Below are 21657 nucleotides of genomic sequence, written 5' to 3' on the forward strand. Positions count from 1 at the left end.
TGTAACCTTCTCAACTCATTTGGTCATTTAAAATGGAGAGGTTGAGTTAGGTGTTTCTTAAATTTCTCTTTAGCTCTGATACTATGAGTCTGACGTTAAGTAATGCAAAGTTGGTAATTAAATCTTCCCCTTTCGTGATGTAGGAGAAAGGCATAAAAAATTTCTGGGTGACTGGATTCCCTTGCAAGTTTATTAGAATTGTAATTACGTAGCATTTTGAATAAAGCATTCATTCTGGAAATCATTAAGTTTATTTTTCTTAACTCCGTTATTTTGTCAACTGTGGAAAAATTGGGATTTAGGAGTAACCTCTGATTTAAAATTCCACCTACTAACCATTTAAATTGTAGTCTTGTAATTTCCTAACTTTAGTCTTGAAGGTGTTTCTCATTCTTATGCGTTATTATACTGTATTATATATTTATGCAACATAAAATTTATAGTTTTAACTATTGCACATGTTTACATATGAAAGGTGTAATTTTGAACTTATCATTATTAAATTTGCTAGTTTTGCTTCACTATTCATTTTGGACACTTATCCATATTAGTACATGCAACTCAAGTTTATTCTTTTGAGCTACTGTATATCATTCAAATGTATGAATAAATAACCTTGCTTTGGTGGACATTTAAGTATTTTCATGTATCAGTATGAAAAGCAGTTTCAAAATGAACATTCAAATATACATTGTCATATATGTGTATAATATTTGTATATATGAAGGTTCCTGTGGGTCATATATCTGAAATCAAAATTACAAGTGTTTTGTACCTTCTATAATTAATTTTACTCTCAATTTTAAGTAAACAAGATTAGTTTTTGCACATGATGCATCTCTTTATTCAGTTAAAATTACTGACATAATTAGAATACCACTTAAAACTTGAGAATATTTTCAAGGGTATTTATGCAAAACTTACATAAATGTGTTGAAAAGTCCTTTTGTATATATGTAGAGATTACATGGTATGTTAAATTCATCAATTTGCCTAAATATCAAGTTATACTTAAGTAGTGTCCATACACCATGCTTTTGCTTGACTGAACTCCAATATGTATATCGGGAGTACTTTTTAACATTCATAGGTTAAGTGGCCTGTTTTGGAAAATGATATTAAAAATGGAATTCAGATGAATGCTTAAAGATTAAAAATGAATGAGCTTTCGTATTAATCATCAATATGACAACCCTAAAGGGAAGCATGATTTTCAAATGTACCTCCTTGTAGGCAGGATAATTCAGAAATGCACAGTGCATATTAGATATGGGATTTGAGTCGTAGTGTATTTCTCTAAGAATGTAATTTATTGTACTTTCACATCCACCCCACTGAATATGCAGAGTTTAAGATGCAATGGCCAGAAGACACGAGCGTGTCACTAGAAGGATGTGGACGTGGGCTCCGGGGCTGTTGATGATGACGGTGGTGTTTTGGGGTCATCTGGGGAATGGACAAGGCCAAGGTAAGTGCAAGGATTTTCTAATTCTTTGCGAGTTGGATGCGAATTTCACTTTGTGATGAAATTATGTTTAGTGTTTGGTTTGATGTTTAAGCAATTTGTTACAATCTTCCGTCAGGTTTTTGTTACAGGGTATTGTAATATCTCTGCAGTTAAATTGAAATAGAATTAAGTGTGAATAAATGCATCAAAATTGAAGCCATGTTTCTGAAATTGGCTTTTCTCTGTTGTAATTGATGATATGTATATATATGTGAGGTATTATGAGGCCATATATATGCGTGTGTCTCTGTTGCATTTGGTGACATGTATATATATGTGAGGTATTACGAGGCCATATAAATTCGAGTGTGTGGGTTTTGGGTGGGTGGGTGTGCCTGTGAGTTTGTGTATGTGGTATTTTACAGGAACACGTAGCATATAAAGTTGTTGTGATTTTGAAGAAAAGTTTTTGGACGTTTGTCTGTTTAGGGTTTTTATGTTTTTGGATGTTTGTCTCTTTAGGGTTTTTATGTTTAACATTTTAAAATTTCAAGAACCTATTCTTAAAGGATGTGATGTTCTTTAGAAATTAAATGAAAAATGTGACGTTTCTCGTTCTTCTGCCAAGGGTATTTAGGGGAAATTAATGAGAGAGTGGAGCTGCAAGGTTGTGGCATCCTGAAATGTCAGTTGGAGAGTAGAAAAGGGCCATAGATTTTGGAATAAGGCTTTCAATACTGATTTCATCAATAGCTGTATGGAGTGGTTTGTGCCAAATCTAGTATCTGTGAATGTATTTTGTGATAAGTATTGTATTATTTTTGGAGGTGTGTTGCCTGCTCATATACAAATTGCAATTCTGTACTTTATGTGATAAAACATCCTGACACCCCTGAAATTTTCTTTTCCTTTCGGGGCAAGTATATTCAGCATTGATTTTCTGCATTTTCAAGGCTTGAAATGAAATCTGTGAGCAGGAAGTTTACAGAGTTATTTCAAGGGATAGATATATTTCTCCAGATAAAATTGAAAGTGTGCAGTGTTATTATATAATTGTGATGAAGTAGAGCTTTGCTAGTTTGGAGTATCTAATAAAGTTTAACACTTTTTAAAAGATCCTTCAAAAAGATCAGTTTTCTTGCCATATGTAATATTGTTCAATGAAGATTTGAAATGAAATAGATATTTTTTCAAAACCACAAATGCATCTGTGCCTTTGTATATGAACAGTTGTATATACATGTAAGCAGATAATACATTTTGTTAATTAAGATCAGCTTTGATTTTAATTTTTCTTTCCTGTCATTCAGAATTTGTATTTGCATCTAATAGAATTCTCATTTTTCTTTTGTGATAAAACTAACGTAAAATATATTCAATACACATAGTAGTTTTTTTCACCAAAGGTCTAAAACAAGAATATGTAGACAGTAGCTACGTTGGATTTCTTTGGCTATAAGAGTTGTCTATTTCTCTGGTGATGTGTAGAATTACTAAAATGCAGCATGACATCTGTTTCTCTGTAATAGTGATCCAACATGACATGTAGTATTACACAGGGTTGCTAATACCTTCCTCTGACCATCATTTCCAGTAATTGTGGCTTGTTTTAGATGAGGAATAGGTTATTAGATATTTAAAATATTTGAGAAAAATAGGTATCTTCTCTCTTATTTACCCAAACCCTTTTATTTACTCAATATTGATGGCTCAAGTATTCTATCTTTCACTAGGGACCATCATTTATTAAAAAATGGCCTGAAATCAATTCCAAGTCTAGCTGTAGTGAAGCTTCTAGTGGGAAATGCAAGTTAAGTAATTTGTTTTCTTTCTAAAAGGATAAATTAAAATAGACAATGATTCAAAGAACAAAACAACTTAATAGAAAACATAATAGAATGCTTTGATACTATGATTCAGGGAATTTTGCTTCCTTAGTGGTAGCTAGATTGAGTGAAGGAGATTGCTTAGGTATAATGAGCAAATCTTATAATTGCAAGTATAACCCAAGCTGCATATCATCATTTAGCTCAATAAGCCTCATTAAATATTAAATATTACCTTTTAACTTTTATGCAATTAAGCAGAATTTAAAAATAAAAGTTTTAAAAATTAAAGTTTTTATTACTAAGTATCTTTTAAAATACAAATCTCACAGCTCCTTATTTTCAAGAAAAGAACACATGAAAATTTATAAATAAGGTTTTCTCTCTATTAAATTTACAGTCTTGCATTAAATATTGGTTATTGGGACCCACCATGTCCATGATTATGATTAAGTATCAATGAAAGATGACTCTTGCAGCAAATATGCATGCAAATGTTTTAAGATTATTTTCACATTATTTCACATAATTTCTTAAGCATAATAGGATAAGTAAATTATACTTTCTACACAAGCTCTTCATATTTATGAATAGACCATGTTCTAAATTTTTCAATCATTGGGGAATCCCAATGTCATATTTATGAATGGACCATGTTCTAAATGTTTCAGTCATTGGGGAATCCCAATGTCATATTTATGAATGGACCATGTTCTAAAAGTTTCAGTCATTGGGGAATCCCAGTGTCGTATTTATGAATGGACCATGTTCTAAATGTTTCAGTCATTGGGGAATCCCAGTGTCGTATTTATGAGTGGACCATGTTCTAAATGTTTCAGTCATTGGGGAATCCCAGTGTCGTATTTATGAATGGACCATGTTCAAAATGTTTCAGTCATTGGGGAATCCCAGTGTCGTATTTATGAATCGACCATGTTCTAAATGTTTCAGTCATTGAGGAATCTTCCTAGAGAAACCGTGTGAGAAATTGTAGCTAAGCTCAAAAACGGAAGACAAAAATCGATTTAACGAGGAATGTAGATTAATGTCATAGTATTATCGCGACTGTGTGCAACCACTACTTATAAACAATGATATAAGAAATGCAATCTGAAATCTGAATTCTAAATAGGAATGTAGTGCCATTATCCCTCTGGGACCCTTAGGGTCAAAATAAGATAAAAGTGATGAATGGTGGGTTGGAAGTCAGTCAGTGATCCTTGTCAAATTTTTGTATCTGTCAAGAAAAGCATCTGCTTGAGGACATCCATTTTCCTACTTCTGAGTTACAGAATAATAGGTACTTATCCTGGATGTGACATTCCCTGACGTGGACTCTGTCTTTGCTGCTTAGGTGGTGTGTGCATGAGAAAGTGCTTAACATCTGAAAACGGAGACAATCCTTAGAGAAAGATATATATGAATTTTAAAAGGAAATATACCTACGATGGAAATAAAACAAATAGCATAAATATCTAGCTGTATTTGGTCTTTTTGGTAACTATTACAATATATACATTTTCAAACAACTAAGTTCAGCACTGACTTTGGGAGAATCTAGATAAAACTGAACTGACATATAATAAGCATTGGTGTAATTAATAGCACAGCGGGCAGAACCATGGGGGTATTTCCTGAGGAAGAGGGACTATAGAGAGGCAAAAGAAAACCCAGCTCATTCTGGGGAGTGCCAGGAGCAGTTATTATATTCAGAACTGAGAACTTATTTCTAACTCACCAACCCATAGTTCTGGCTGAAGTGCAGTGGTGCAGTCATAGCTCATTCTCAGCCCCAAACTCCTGGGTTCATATGGTCCTCTCATCTCAGCCTCCTGGTAGCTATGACCACAGGTGTGCACTACTTTGTCCAGCCAGTTTATTTTATATTTTATTTTCATTTCATTTGTAAAGACTGGGTCTTGCTATGTTGCCCAGGCAGGTCACAAACTCCTATCCTCAAGCAGTCCTCTAACCTAGGCCTCCCAAAGTACTGACATTACAGGCATGAGCCATTGCATCTGGCTCAAAAATATTTCTGTCCTAATGGCTTTAACAAAGAAGTGCCGTTTTGGGGATATATACAATGGTGTGCTGCTTGGGAGTGACAAAAAAATAATTATAAGAAGAATGGAACGAATATGTCAGTATGTTTTCAAAAGCAAGTTAGCCCAAGTTTTTAAACAAGCATAATTTTAGGGTTTTTGTAACTAACTTAGGGTTTAAATGTAGCAAAAATTTTAAACATTATCATGAATACACAGAAAATTTTAATCAATTTGGTTTCCATGATGAATTTACATGCTTAAATTCCTAATTTCAATTTGCTGCTAGATATGAGAAAGTTTGAGATTTTGAAGAAGCAAGTGGTTCTTACAAATGTAGCAAACTTAAATTTTGAGGACAATTTAATTTAACTTCCATTTTTATGACCAGATTTTGGGTCAGCTGTTAAGCATTCAAAAAATAAAATCTGATAATATCTGGCAATTCCAATTTTCAGTTTTATTGATCTTCACCATGAAATAATATATAAGCTAAGGGGCAAAATTTTGGAAAAGCAGATCACTTTGTTGTCCTATTTAGCAAGTTCTCAAATTATGCCATCTTGGAATCATTACAAGTAATTATACGAAGACAGTATCTTGTGTTTTGTATTTCATTGTTACACATCCAATTGTTCTCTAGAGATATCAGAGAAAACCCACTCAAGAAGGGAAGGTTAGATAAACAGCCCTCTCTCTCTCTCTCTCTCTGTCTTTGCCTCCATTTGGTTCCTTATGTTCATTTCTCAGTGCATTTCAGTTACTTTTATTGTTCCCTTCATTTTCTCTTTCATTCCAGAAGTTTAAGTGATTGCATAATTCTTTTGACAGCTGAAAGTAGTATCCGACTTTGAATGAAAGGTTTACAGCTACAGCTTTTCAATTAGAAAATCTCAGATCATGTGATCTATGAGTTTTAATATCTTAGGATCTCGACCAGTAAGGAATAATCACTTTGAAAAACCTTGATGCTACCTAGAGTTTGTGTTTTGTGAGGTTGCTTGGTAAATTATTTTCCTTTGATAATTGAATATTGCTTCAAGAGAGATGAGCTCAGACGTTTGGCAATGAATATTGAATGTGTATTCCAAGAGACATGACCTTAAAATATCATCAAGCTAAGTAGTAGTGAAATTGAACTCTGCTGTATAATAGAAGTCAGTGTTTCTTACATCTTTGTGATATATAAATATTTTTACATTGTGGTAGATAATAATTTGTATGGGAACATTTAATTGAATTTAATTTATCCTATGGCAGAATTATGTTGCATAGGTCATTTTAGTTTTTGATTTAAGCATCTTAAAATTACAAATGCAAATATTCAACACGTAAAACCCACATGAATACACACTCCCAAACATTTGAAATCCTAACAGTCATTTCCAACAGCTTTTTCCTACAAAAGAAGTCAGCTCTTCTTAGAGAAGACATGCATTCCCATAGCTTGAGAGGTGCACACTATAAGGTAAACAGAGAAAGGATTACAGCAGTTTAAGTATACCAGCGGATTTACTTTATAGACAATAGACTTTTGAATTACTTGTCTTCAAAATTTGGTTTCTTGAGAAAATTATCTGTGTAGATTAATCATGCATTTCAGATACTTTCCAGACATCTGAATGTTGTTTTCTTAAAAGTAGCCAGCACGCCTTTTTATGCAGTCTGCATGGGAGATAGTAAGAGATGTGTATGCTGTATATCTACTAGTAGAGATTTGTTTATGAGTGCTTCCTTAAAAAATTATTTTTTCTGAAGAAAGGGATTTCTTTTTTATAATTTAGATTAGATGATTTTAAATGTTTTTAGGTTTTAACCTCTCTGATCATCAGGGTCATTGCCATGGAAAAAATGCAAGTTATAGCATATTTCATTTTTATAAGGAAAGAAGTTGATAATTTAGACTTTTTTCTTTTACTAAATTGAATTACATCACTCAATATTTGGATGGCATTAATTCACAATAGCAACAAAAAAATCTTACTATTCAACAAAATAAAGTATGATTTCCTTCACATTTAACTTAATTTGTTCTTTAAAACATCTCCTAACGAAGGTTTTCTCATCCTCTGAAGCTGAATTTATTTAGGAAAAAATATTTTAAACACCATCCCAAGTGATATAACTATTTTTATTGAGCTTTGATGTTCTATTTGAACATATTTGAAGACTGTACAAGCACTCAATTTAGAATTAAGATTTTATTTGGAGATTTTGGTTGTATTTGAAATCTGTTGTGGAATTAAACATGAAGAATACGTCAATTTACTAGATGTCATTGTCTATGACACATTTTAGTCTTATCTTTCTGCCTATATGTAAAGAGGAATAGAAATAATTGGTATAAACAGGAAAAAAGAAGTAAAGTGGTAGGATCAGATGTGAGAAATATATCAGCTAAGATACTCTTTTTTTGTTTGTTTGTTTTTTGTTTTTGTGAGACAGAGTCTTGCTCTGTTGCCCAGGCTGGAGTGCAGTGACACAATCTTGGCTCACTGCGGCCTCCACCTCCCAGGCTCAATGGTTCTCCTGCCTCAGCCTCCTGTGTAGCTGGGATTACAGGTACGCATCACCACACCCGGCTAATTTTTGGATTTTTAGTAGAGACTAGGTTTGACCATGTTGGCTAGGCTAGTCTCAAACTCCTGACTTCAGTTGATCCGCCCACTTCAGCCTCCCAAAATTCTGGGATTTCAAGTGTGAGCCACCAGGGCCAGCCTAAGCTAAGATATTCTAGAAGCTATTAATAGTAAAATATAATGTAAATTGTTTAAAATTAATCTGTATATGAAATTTTTTCTAGGACTTTCCTGCCAGAAAAGTAGGAATAGAATGGCAAAAGGAACGAGGTTCCTTCTACAAGTAGGCACACATCCTATTTCACTTTATCCTGTGATCAGTCTCATAACCATCTCCTGGTGTGAAGTGCTAAAACTGTGCTTTAAGAATAACTTAAGTCCTTTATGTACAAACTAAAGTATGAGAGCCTGAACCTTGGAAACCAAGAGATTCCAAAAAGCCTTATGTGTGAGACTGGGTGCCACAGATCTTGGCAGAAATTACTGCTTATTCTTAATTCTTATTGTTCCTTTCTAGCACTTCAATTTATAATGCCAATATCTACCTCAGCCTAAAGACAAGCTCTAGAATCACTTGTGTTACTTATTACATTTCTTTTAAAAAGCTCATGAATTACACATGAATTTCAAAGTTGCCAACTGAGATTCCAAGGACTTAGAAAAGAAAAAACGTGGCACCTTTCCATTATAAAGGCTGTACGCAGTCTTCATAGTGTTTGTCTTTAAGGGACAACATGCCTCATCCATCAGCAACTTTTCTTCCTTAAATCATCATATCTTGCCTAAAAAGGTTTTCTGAAAACTAAGATTTGCAGATTGTTATATCACATCTTAATCTACGTATCAACTTTAGCATTATCAAAGCATGAACTGTTCTGGGTTTTCATAGTTAATTATGTTTGTGGTAATAACTGGGATGCAATTGTTTTTCTTCTGATGATTTTGTACTTGCTTTTCTTATGGTAACTTCTGATGCTTGTTTGTAAGATCTTCCTCTCTTTTCTCCATCTGGTTATCTTCTTACCTTCTGTCCTTTAACTCAGATGTCACCCACACTGTGTGTCTTTCTGGATTGCTTCTTATTTAACTGTTGCTTCTCATAGTTTACATACCTCCTCCTGTACCACACTATCAACATTTCTCAAGCTGCACTATATGCTGGGTTGTGTCTTTATTTATTTATAAGTTCCTTGATAATTCGGACTATATATTAGTATATTCAAAAAATACTTATGAAGTGTTTACTTTGGGTCAGGAATTATTGAGTGAAGGAAATTGACCAAAACTCTGCCATCATGAAGCTCGCATTCTAACTTAGGGAGACAGATAACAGACAATGAGCCACATAAATATGCAAAGTATCGTAAGTTAGATGGTGAAAAGTAATCCTGGATGGGGATCAGATAATTTTGATAGGATAATTTTTAACTGGGTAGTCAAGAAAGGCCGCACAGAGAAGATGGCAATTGGAAGAACAAGGTGGTGAGAACTGCTGAGTCTGGAGCAAACACACAATTTGGAGCAGTAGAAGATTCCAGAAGTAACAGTATAGAGGCGAAGAAGTGGGAATTGTGTGGAGTCTTTTACTTGCTGTTGTAATGACCTTGGCTATGCTTTGAAGTGAGGTGGAAAGTTGGCAGGGACCTTAGTTTTCTTTTTAATAATTCACTATGAATTTTGAACGGTCACTATTATAGACTCAATAATTTTGCTTTATTACTCTTGCAATTGACTACAAAAGAGCGTATTGAAGAAATGTTAAATTCTAATTTAAACTGATTGAAATAGGTTTTTATCTTTTTATGTTTCTCATCACTGAATATCTCATTTTTAATTAGTTTGAAAGCATTCTAAGATAGTGAGCCAATGCAATTTAGCATAATGCATAACTTATTATTCATCAGATTTAGGTATTTAACCGAGGATGCTAATTAGGAAAGTAACTTGTTCTGTTGGATGATTTTGATAAAGCTACTTTCAAATGATTATCACATCCATTGATGTCATATTAAGTTGTGTTTCTGGAAACCAAATTTAGGCAGTGGTAATGAGTTAATATCTCTAAGTGGATACCTTTTATCTCTACAGTCAAGGATACTTGAAAGTGGAAAAACATACTGGCTTCAAGTCTTGGGAACTAGGACTTACCGGAAATGTGTGTGTTTTTTTTGTTTCCTGGTGGAATTGTCTTCTCGGAAAGATGGTGTTTCCTTTTCAATAGGAAAAAATTGATCCTATGCTGCTTTACTTTAATGCTTTGCTTTTGTCAAAATAGTGTTTTCTTAGGAAAATTAACCTATCATAATATAATGAAAAGAGAAATGCTGAAGACACAAAATGATGTCCATGTTAATATTGAGTAGGAAGCATCAAGGGACATGAGAAGAGGGAAGCGAAGAGAGGGAGAAGAGAAATTTATAGTGTAACAACAATTAGTAAAAAGGATTAGCATATACATGTAGTCAATAAGTCAATAAATGGCTGTTTATAGAAAGCCTACCAGGCACTAGGGGATATAGCAGTGAAGAAGGCAAAGACACAATTGGCTATACTGTAGTGAGGAGGGAAAGAGGAGGAAGACATACAAATACCTAAAAAAAGCAATGGTGTGAAGGGCTATAAAGTACACTACTACGAAGAAGATTACATGTGATAACATGGCTGAGTAAAACTGTCAAGGAGGAAGGCACTGATCTGGCTGTAGGTATTTCAGAGCATTTTTCTCTCTGAGGAGGTAATATTTCATTTGAGAGTTGAGTGAAGACAAAGAGGAAGGTACTTTGAAGATCTGGGGTGCTCTGAGCAGAAAGAAGGGCAGATATAAAGATTCTGTAATTTAAAAAGAGAGCTTGATAGTTTCTTACAAAGAAAAGAAGGCCGGTTTGGCTGGAATGTCCATGAAGGAAGAGCATGGAGAGAGATTACATGAGTGTTCTCAGGGACCAAATCTAGATCTTATATCAAAATGTGAATATAAATTAACTACATTGAAAAGTGTATGATGAATGTGTGATACGATGAGGTTAGCTCTTAGGAGGGTGTACTATTGTGGAAGGGTACACTAGTGAAGGAAGGGGGTTCATTTAGCTGACTATTGCACCTGTCCAGTTGAAGGATGATGGTAGTTGGGATTATGAGTGTAGCAATAAAGTTGGAGAAAATCAGTTGAGATTGGAAGTTGATTTGAAGATGATTGAATTTACTGAGCAAGAATTATATCAAGGTATTTGGATTTAGGGACATGGGGGATTATGGTCACTTTTAGTGATATGGCAAAGTCTTGATGACATGAGGCAGTTTGCAAGTGACAGAGGTGTGGGTAGGTGCGTATGTGTGACTGATTTTACATTTTTTAATCTTAAATTAAGACGCTAGTTAGAATCCAAGTGGAGACATCAAGTAGGCACTGACAAGTTGACTTGGCTAGAGATGTGAGTTAGATCATCGTAGCCTATAGAGCATGCCTAAAGTCATGAATCTAGGTGAGGGGTTGGAAAACTATTATAGCCCATGAGCCAGATCTGGTCTGCCACCTATTTTTGTATGGCTCATGAGTTATAAGTACGTGTGGCATTTATAAGTCTAAAATGTAAAATACAGGGAAATTTTTCAGCAGGGAAAGTTCCATAAATTTGCCTCTTGGCAACACAAAGCCTGCAATATTTACTATCTGGCTCTTTGTCAAAAATGTTACTGACTCCTGATCTGGATGAAACCCTGTGAGGAGAGAGTGTTGACAGAAGAGAGAGAAGCATCACAGTGGAAATTAAAATTATGTCAACTGAAGTGTGTAGGGTAGAGAATTTAAGCCTGAGTATAACAGTAAGAGATTAAAATAACAGTAAATTCATTATCAGCGTGATCAATGAAACCTTTGGGGGCAAAGAGGAACTATCTTCGTCACACCTTTCACTCACTCATAGAAAGATCTTAGGCAGGAAATATAACTTGTTTGAAGATCTGAGATAAGGCTAATGTAGTTTGGACAAAGAAAGCCAATGGGAGGATGACATTACATCTGGCCAAAGATTTAGGGAAGAGCCAAATACTTCAGGCTTTTTAAAGTGATCTTTAGATAAAGAGGAGGTCATCAAGGCATTCCGAATTTGGAGGATCAAATCACATCTGATGGAAAAAATCTGGCTGTATGTGCATCTAGGATGTAAGGAAGCCAACATGGATGTGAAGTTAAAATTGTCCATTGCAAATAATAAAATGAAGGCCCCAGGTAGCCTTGGCAAGGGCAGATTTGGTATAAAATCCTTATTGGAATGGGCTTAAGCAGTAACGGGAATACGGATCTAGCTGTTGTGTTTAGTGGAATTTTATCAGTCTTTTTGTTGTGTATGATATATAGATGGTCAAAATAAGGAACTTCTACATTTTCGGTTTTTGTTTTATTTTAATTGAGATTTGAATTAAAAATAAGAAACTTTTATTTTGAAACTTGGAGACTGTGTTTAAAAAGTATAGAGTAGGGCTAGAAAAAAACCTAAAACTCTCCTGATGAGGAGAGTGCTAATCGTGACTCTAATAATAATAAAATACTTTTCTGATAATTTTTTGTGTGTTTCATTATTTATATATGTATGGGAAGTTGTACCCTAGCCACATGCCAATTCACCTGGTGAACTTGCTCTTCAACGTGGCACAAATATTTCCTTCTATCTTTAGCCTTCCGGGGTTTCTCACATGGACTATTGGCTCTTCCTACATGAACCTGCTGGTAGTACCCTGTAGGAGACATGCTACTCCATGACAACAGGCACCACGCTGTAGGGGAATTACCATACCTGTCAATCACTATCTCTAGAATGTGGCCTTTCATGAGCCCTGAGATTTCATACTGTTTCTCTGAGCTGTAACAATATTTATATTGAAAAAATAAACATGTTCTTCTATCTTTAATATTTTATATCTTATAATTTGAATATCCCATTTTCATTATACTACTTAGCTGCTAAGTTATGTTATAAAAACAAGTTTTAATTATCTGCAAACACCTTCAAATCTAATCCTTACCGGTGAAGACTGATGTCTGGTTAACATCTGTTAGGACATTTATTTCCATACAGTATTTATAGCGCCTTTTTGTTATTGATTGGTATGATAAATGTGTAACTCTTACACAAAGACAAAATTTTTAGATTTTTGTATTTAAAATACTGGTTATCAAAAGAAAAACCCAGATGTTATTTGTTTATGTTTCTGCTTGAGGTACTGAATCTATTTCAAGTCATATTTCTCAGTATTGATATACTTAATTTTGCTGAAATAATAACACACTAACTTTAGCTACTTTTTTTCTCAGTGTATCTCCTTGTCGCTCACCATTTCCGCCTCATTTCACTTCTCATCTTTATTTCTTTTTCTTTGGTCTTCTTTTACTTTAGGGATTCTTTCAATTTAGAAGTGTTCTTGTTTTCTGTTAATTACTATTCTTCTTGGATGTACACAGTTATCCTTTTCCATTTCATTTGTGAATTCATCTCAGAGGCATTTTGTATGTGCCTTTTACTCATAGCTTCTCAGAAGTCCCTTTCGAGGTTACCGATTTAACATGTCATGTACTATAAGGTTTGCATGGCATGGTGGCAGCTGACTTTGGTCTTTACAAGGATTGAAATGTTCACTCAACATGGATTGGTAGAATTTATTTTTTCCTTAAACATTTCATCGCCTTGTAAACAAACAAAAGCAAACCCAAGACTCAAAACTGACATTACTATTGGTGCCCCTGGAAATAGCTACCTTCTCACTAAAGTAGATTTTGTCATCCAACTTTATGTGTTGTTGAACACACATGGTGCTGTATGAGCACTCACTCACTAGTCTAGAAAACATTGCTGTGACCAGTTACCAGAAAAATAAATTCAGATTGCTCTTCACCTTCCACAGATGACCCTTCTGAAAGCCATTTGAATTCATTATAAATTATAGTTATATTAGTGTGACTTTAATTCACTTGTAATCTGAACTTTATGTGCAATGCATTTTTTCCCGTGTTTAATCATTTTTGAATGCTAAATCATTTGCAAACAAATGGCTTGTCCTTGAGAAAGAATTTAAGGCTGAAAGTACATTAAGTGCCATCTGGGTATCTGTGTCAATGGTTTTGTCACTACAAATGTGTGTGTGTGTGCATATCACCTACTTTATCACATTTATTTGATAAAATTGATATGCAATCTCTAAATCATTGTGTCTCCAACTTGTGTTATGCCACAAATACAAATTTTTGTCCTAAAGTTGATGGTACCCTTTGTAAAACTAGAAGTTCTCATTTGTGCAAAGGAAGGAAAAATAAAACAAGAAACAAATTCAATAAAAAAATTAAAGGTCAGATTTCTTTTATAGCTGCTGAATTCCTTTCTTTCCTTTCCATCATCCTCACATTCCCAAATCTCAACAAAGTTAAGAAATTAAAACACACATCATGAGATCATATGTTCACCTTGTTCAGGAACTGAAGGATTACATATACAAGACTATACCTTAATAAGTAGAGGGAGAAATATGAAGATATGAATAGAATATGAAAATTTATTATAATGCAGTTGTATTCTAAAGTGTTTCCTAGGCAGGCTAAGAGTATGTTGCCAGGAAATTTTAAGAGACCCACTCCATTATATAGAAGAGGATGTGTGTAGATCTCTTAATTCTGAAATGTTTAGAACTGAGTACAACAGGTCTTTGAATAACGACGTTTCATTCAATGTCATTTCATTATGATGTTGATGAGAAAAAACAAATTGATTCCAATTGGGGTTCACTGTCTGTGTAGAGCTTATGTATTCTCCCCATGTCTGCATTGATATTCTCTGGATGCTCCAGTTTCCTCTCACTTCCCAAGGCTGTGCATGTGAGGTTGATTGACGTGTCTATGTGGTCCCAGTCTGAGTAACCGTGGGTATGTGTGAGTGCACCTGCAATGCGACGGCACCCTGTCCAGGGCTGGTTCCCACATTGCGTCCTGAGCTGACAGGATAGGCTGCGGTCAACTGCAACCCTAAACTGAAATAAGTAGGTAAATAATGATTTTACTAGCTTTTATTAATCTTAAACGTATGAATAGCTGAAATTTATTTCAGCATTTAATATTAGAAGTGTTTTGATCTTTATTTACAAGTTTGTTGACGTTTTAGTTACCAAAAGCCATAGAAGCTGAACTCTTTTGATGTCAACCTATGGTAAAATGGGTTTCGCTGACTGTATTTTTGTACCGATTAACCATCCCCAATTTATCCCTCCCTATGCGTGTATCAAAACATCACGTGACCATAAATATATATACCTATGACCAGTTTTCAAGCACCTGTCAATGATGTTAAGTGAAGACTTATTGTAGTCCTTTTTTGGCATAACGAAAATGTGTGTGTTTTGTTCAAGATTGGAAAAGTTCTTTGTGTAAAGAACTAGACAGTAAATATTATAGGCTTTGCTGGCCATATGTAGTCTCTGTCTCTCCTTCATCTACTCATTCTTCTTCTCCCCTTCCTTCTCCTTCTTTAAACACTTCCAAAATGCCAAAACAATTTTTAGCTCTCAGCCATATGAAGCAAGCCATTGATTAAATTTGGCTTGTAGGCCCATAAGGTGTGAATTCCTTTACATCATCAGAATGCCGCATATATATGAAATGTTATCTATGAGAAATTAATGGGGCTCCCAGCAGAGAGAAATTAGCCTAAGTTAAGTTTGGGCTTTGGAATTCAGGGGAATGCCATGCACAAAAATGCTCTGCTTTTAAAACTAGTTACTAACAGTCCATTTCTGATATCAGAAATACATGAAAACTACCAATTGAACGGACATTATTCACTACTTTAGTGCTGCTACTCCTGTGTGGTGGAAAAAGAATCCAGAAAGTTTTCCTTTCCATTTGAACATTCATGCAATAAAAATTTCCAAATCTTTTTTTGAACAAATTTTTATCTTATAGCTCTCTTGTATACTTTATAAGTACGTTTTGCTGCTTATTCTCAGTAACTGTATTGAAACAATCTGTTTCCCTTTATCAATCAAAATAAAATAAGAAATTTAGCTTAATACTAATATTAAGCTGAAGTGCAAGATATATGAAAAAGAGAGAAAAGAAGCAGGATAAACTGACCTTTTGATAACTGCAGAGGACAGCAGATCAAAGACTGGACTTTAACGTCTGACATTTTCAGAATCTATCACAGTAAGTCCACTGGGTCCAGAAATAGGTTTTAATCCTAGATTGAAATGACAATGCTGTCATGACATTGAGTTTGATGGAAAAAGTGAAGTTAAAGTTTTTCTCAATATTTTTTTAAAATCAATGATTGATTTAACTATAAAATGGACTGATTCTGAAGAACTCATTCTGACGTTGGAGGTGAAAATGCTTTTACTCTAATCATTAAAATCAATTTCTCTAGATATCTGACTTTATTCTGCTTTATAACATAAAGAATGAAACTATATTTATTAATGAAGTGTAATCTAGCAAAGTGGCATAAGCATAATTATGAGTCACTTACTAAAGTTGTGTGTTTTTTTCCATTGCATGAAAACCCTGCCTTGTTTTAATTTTTATTGACTCTTTAAAAGCAATTTTAGGTTTGTAGAAAGAAGTGAATAAGCATTCACACGTCATCCTCAGCCTCTACCCCAATTTCCCCGATTTTTAACATCTTGCAATAGTGTGGTACATTTGTTATAGTTGATGAGTCAATATTGGTACATTACTATTGACTAAAGTATGTAGTTTGTATTAGAGTTTACTCCTTGTCTTATGAATTCTATAGGTTTTGTCAAATGTGTAATGACAAATAATCCTCATTACAGTGTCATACAGAATAATGGATTCACTCTCCTAAAATTCTTCCTTGCTCCATCCGTTCATCGTTTCCTCTACTAATTTATGTAGAAGATAAATTAGTAGATTGAGTTGATGGTTATAGCAGTTTAAAGCACAGATAGAAAACTAGATTGACCTGCCTACCCAGACTGTGCTTCTCACTCTCACTGTGCCCTTTCTTAACCTTTGGAAATGCTTTTATTCATATATAAAATAGGCTATGACTTCATATAGTTGTATTACAAAAAATTAATGCACAGAAAAAGACTTGTGCTAGGTATATGGTTTCTTCTCAGTTAAATGGAAGCCATTGCGTGTGTTTGTCAATAGAATTCGTCATACTTTATCTCACATATCTTTACGTCATTGTTGGCACATGACATGTTTAGACTGCACAAATCTCCTCCAAATCCCTAATAGCCACTGATCTCTTTACTGTCTCCATAGTTTTGCTTTCTCCAGAAGGTCATGTAGTTGAATCATACGGTATGTAGACTTTTCAGACTGGCTTCTTTCACTTGGCAATATGCATTTAAAGGTTCCTGTGTGTCTTCTGTAGCTTGACAGAATACTATTCCATTGCCTGGATATACCACAGTTTATTTTTCCATTCACTTCCTGAAGGACATTTCGATTTTAGTGATCATGAATAAGGCTCCTGTAACATTCATGGGAAGAAGGCTTTTGTGTGCATGTAAGTTTTCAAATCCTTTAAGTAAATACCGGGAATGTAATTGCTGGGTTGTGTGGTAGGAGTATGTTTAGTTTTATAAGAAACTGCCAAACTGACTGCCAAAGTAGCTGTACCATTCTGCATTCTCACAAGCAATGAATAAAAGTTCCTGTTTCTCCTCACATTTGCCAGCTTTTGGTATCATCAGACTTTTGGATATTGGTCATTTTAATAGTCATGTAATAATATCTCACGGTTGCTGTGACTTGCAGTTCCCTAATGATACATGACTAGTAACTTCAAAATCCCCATTTGACAGCTGTATTTAGACCTTTGGACTATTTTTTAAATGAGTTGTTTTCTTTCTTATTTTCGAGTTCTCTGTATACTTTAAATACCAGTAATTTATCTGATATGTTTTGAAAATGTTTTGAATATGTTTTGAAAAAATTTTCTCCCAACCTGTGGCTTTTGTTTTCATTCTAAGCACAGTTTTAATAACAAAAGTCTTTAATTTTAATGATGCTCAATTTCTCAATTTTTTCTTTGTCTAACCCAATAAATCAGAAAGCTTTTTATCATTTCACATGACTTAATATTCAGGCAAGGTCTATATAGGCCCCTTTCAAACAGTCATAAAGTTTAGAAGCTCTGACCTCACAAACAATAACAACGACAACATAGAAACAAAAATGACAGCTTTTGATGTTGTCTCAGTAATTTCTCAATTCAAGAACAGATTACTGAGCTTTATAAGCAATACGTATAGATATCAATTTCACAGTAAAATACCTTATGATATTTATCAAATCACCTTAGTTTTGGTCACTTATTACTATTAGACTAAAATGTAATTTGTCAGACATGAGAAATCCTTTGGAGTATTTTTTAGAGAACCAAGTATTTGTTTTAGCCTTTTCAGTTCTTCTCTTGCTGTTTCTCCAGTATAGTCATTCCAATTGTCTCTATAGATGTATTAATACCAGGTACATAGTAAACACAATTATCTCCCACGTGTACCCCAACCCCCTTCCCTGTTCATGCAGTGAACATAAAGGAAGCAGGTCAAAAGGAAGCAGGTCATGTACCCTGTGATGTGCTGGGTTGTAAGGAAAGGTACACAATTAATGTACCATGTCTGAGTTTTCTTCTTCTCTGTATTTGTTCCATTTAATGCATGTATGTTTTTTATTCCTTAGGCCTCTCCAGTCCTAACACACTCAGGGATACTTGATACAGCTATAAGGCTGTGTCTTTATCAGGTACCTTTGGGTTACCCCCGGCCAGGGGTGGGAAATAGAGGAAGTGAATGTCTGTATCCTCATTAAGTATCACACAGAGCAGAAACATAAAGAAGCCTGTGCCATGAATGGGTCTCTTCTTTCTCCAAAAACCACCTACCCCTTCAACTCCCACTGCTTAAAGGAAAATCTTGTATTAGTCTCCCCATTTGCTCCTCAAACTTGCTTTAGCAAAGCAGTTCCTAAACCTCTGTTAATGTATGTCCCCACCCCTAACTCAACACACAGTCTCATGTCACATCACAGAAAAGAAGTTCAAAACAAAACAAAACAAAGCCACAGTCTTATAAGAAAAATAGGTAAGTTTTACAAAAGTTGTGTACTGTATCTCTGCTTTGAATTTTGTCATTGGCCAAGGATAGTAAAACTCTTGGAAAACTATAAAACAGGAACTTACGTAATATGTTTTACCCAAGATTTTTCAAACATTTTTGGAAGGATACTTATTAACATCTTGCAGAGGTAATGTTACATGAAAAACTTAGCATAAGACCAATCAGGTATTCTATGCAATAATGCAGATATATGAAAAAATAATATAATGAAATAAATGACTTTTCAAAAGGTATTGATCCTAGATCCACATTCTTTTTTTGGTTCAGGTGAGGCAATTAGAATGTGAAAAAAAGAAGCATAGAACAACTGTCTAATGAGAGGGACGAATGCTCCTGGGTGGAAAGTTATTAGAAGATAAATTAGTAGATTGACCCTTTTGCTGTCTACGCAGGTTTTTTTTTTTTTTTGCTAGTACCAATAGAAACAAATTCATTTTATGGTTTGTGTCACTGGAAATGTATAACTTAGTGGTAGCTGTATAGCAAACTTTGAATATGTAATAATAAGAGATTAGATGTAGGTTTAATATCATTATTTAATTTATTTGCTTGAATACCAGTGAGGAATTTCCACTTAAGCTCTCGTTTTCCAGATGAGTGTTTAATTGAATTCCAGAATTCATTTTGAAATAGAACTTTGTGTAGAATATGAATTTCTTTGCAAGAAGAATCATTTGTACACTTGGGTTTGAGAGCAGTTTAATGTCAATATAACTTCTTTCCAGGCTTTCATTTCCTACTTTTTGATATGGGAATAATCTCATGCCGTGATTGTGAAAGTCTTAAAAGATAATGTTTGGGGGGAGGGGAAGGGATAGCAATAGGAGATATACCTAATGTTAAATGATGAGTTAATGGGTGCAGCACACCTACATGGCACATGTATACATCTGTAACAAACCTCCACGTTGTGCACATGTACCCTAAAACATAAAGTGTAATAAAAAAAGATAATGTTTGCAAAGATACTCTGTGCACTCAAAGCGTGCTCTATGAACTTCATTGCCGTTCACATTTTGGGTTTATGAGGCTTCCATTTGCTGGCAATTGAAATGTGACTCTGAGTTAGATGCCGTGGTGTGGGAGATGATGTTTATTGGAGTTTAAAGCACAGATAGACAACTAGATTGTCCTGCCCACCCAGACTGTGCTTCTCACTCTCACCGTGCCCTTTCTTAACCTTTGGAAACACCTTTATTTATATATAAAATAGTTTCATATACTATTTTATACTATATACTTCATATAGTTGTATTATGAAAAGTTAATGCACAGAAAAAGACTTGTGCTAGGTATACGGTTTCTTCTCAATTAAATGGAAGCTATTGCCTGTATTTGTCAATGGAATTCATCATACTTTATCTCACATATTCAGTGCTTTACATCATTTTTGGCACATGGTATGTTTAGACTGTGCAAGGGTTAATTACGCCAAATTTATCTATCTACAGTTAATATAGCCCAAGGTACCTTGTTTAGCTGAGCCAAAGTTTGCATTTATTAAAAATGTAAATTTATCTTGAAGTGATGCCTGATCTCACAGAACTATGGGTTCCAATCTCTAAATCACTGTGATCAGTAGTAAAACTATGTACTCTGTGTCTGTCCTACTAGCTATATTGCCGGAATCTGGAGCATGACTTTTGGGTCTTTCTGTAATGCCTTACCTCTCATCAAAATTCACAAAATTCACAAGACCTGCTCTCTGGATTGTGAGACTTTTGCATTACAAAGAAAAAGGTACTGTCCTAGTGGCATTCCAAAGCCATTTGAAATGAGTTGCTGTCGTTTCCAGGGAGTCATTTTTGTGTTGGTTATCATTACTTTACCATTACCTTTTAATTTGGAAATGTTAAAATCCATTGCCATGCTCCTTGGAATATAAAGATCATATAGGGTCATTGACATGAGTCTGAAAGTATCAGTCACTGGAGACCTTCTAGTGGGATAATGTTGTTAATATTGCTGGTATTCTATTCTTCACGTTTCCTCCAGTAAAATGTAAAGTGACCAAAATATAAGCGTCACGCAGGCAAAGATTCTTTTATTTGTTCAACGAACACTGCTTTCACAGAGTAGTCAGTTAATATTCACTACTAGAATGCATGTTGAATGGCAGCTCTTTTATTTGCCATTAGCGTTGGCCCACTTGATAGCAGTTGGACAAAAAAATTGGACAAAGTGTGTTGATCTTTTATGAAAAAATAGATATCTCTTTCTTTCTTTCATTGTTGCGTTTTCTCTGGGCAAGTTGATACACACTGTAGACCTGATGTTATTTTAGGGATACAGTTGAAGTTACTAGATACTTTAGAGTTTATTTAATTATAATATGAAGCTTTGAGTTTCTGTTTCATTATTAAATAATTTATTTTATGATAGTGTTGCTTAACTTAGTGTGCAAGGCCTACAAATAAACCTAATAAATATCTTACAAACTACCTTAAAATAAATCTAACATTTTTTACTGAAATATTTTTAAACATGTTGAAGTTGGAATGCCAGGTAATTGTATACATACACACACACACATTTTCTTTTGGTTTCTTTGTTCCTATTATTGAAATTCCTATGCTAATAACCATATCAATTTATGAAACTCATTTTGAGAAAAAAGGCCTAAAATA

Source organism: Symphalangus syndactylus, chromosome 8 (genome assembly GCF_028878055.3).
Source record: "Symphalangus syndactylus isolate Jambi chromosome 8, NHGRI_mSymSyn1-v2.1_pri, whole genome shotgun sequence".
In the NCBI taxonomy this organism is placed as follows: Eukaryota; Metazoa; Chordata; class Mammalia; order Primates; family Hylobatidae; genus Symphalangus; species Symphalangus syndactylus.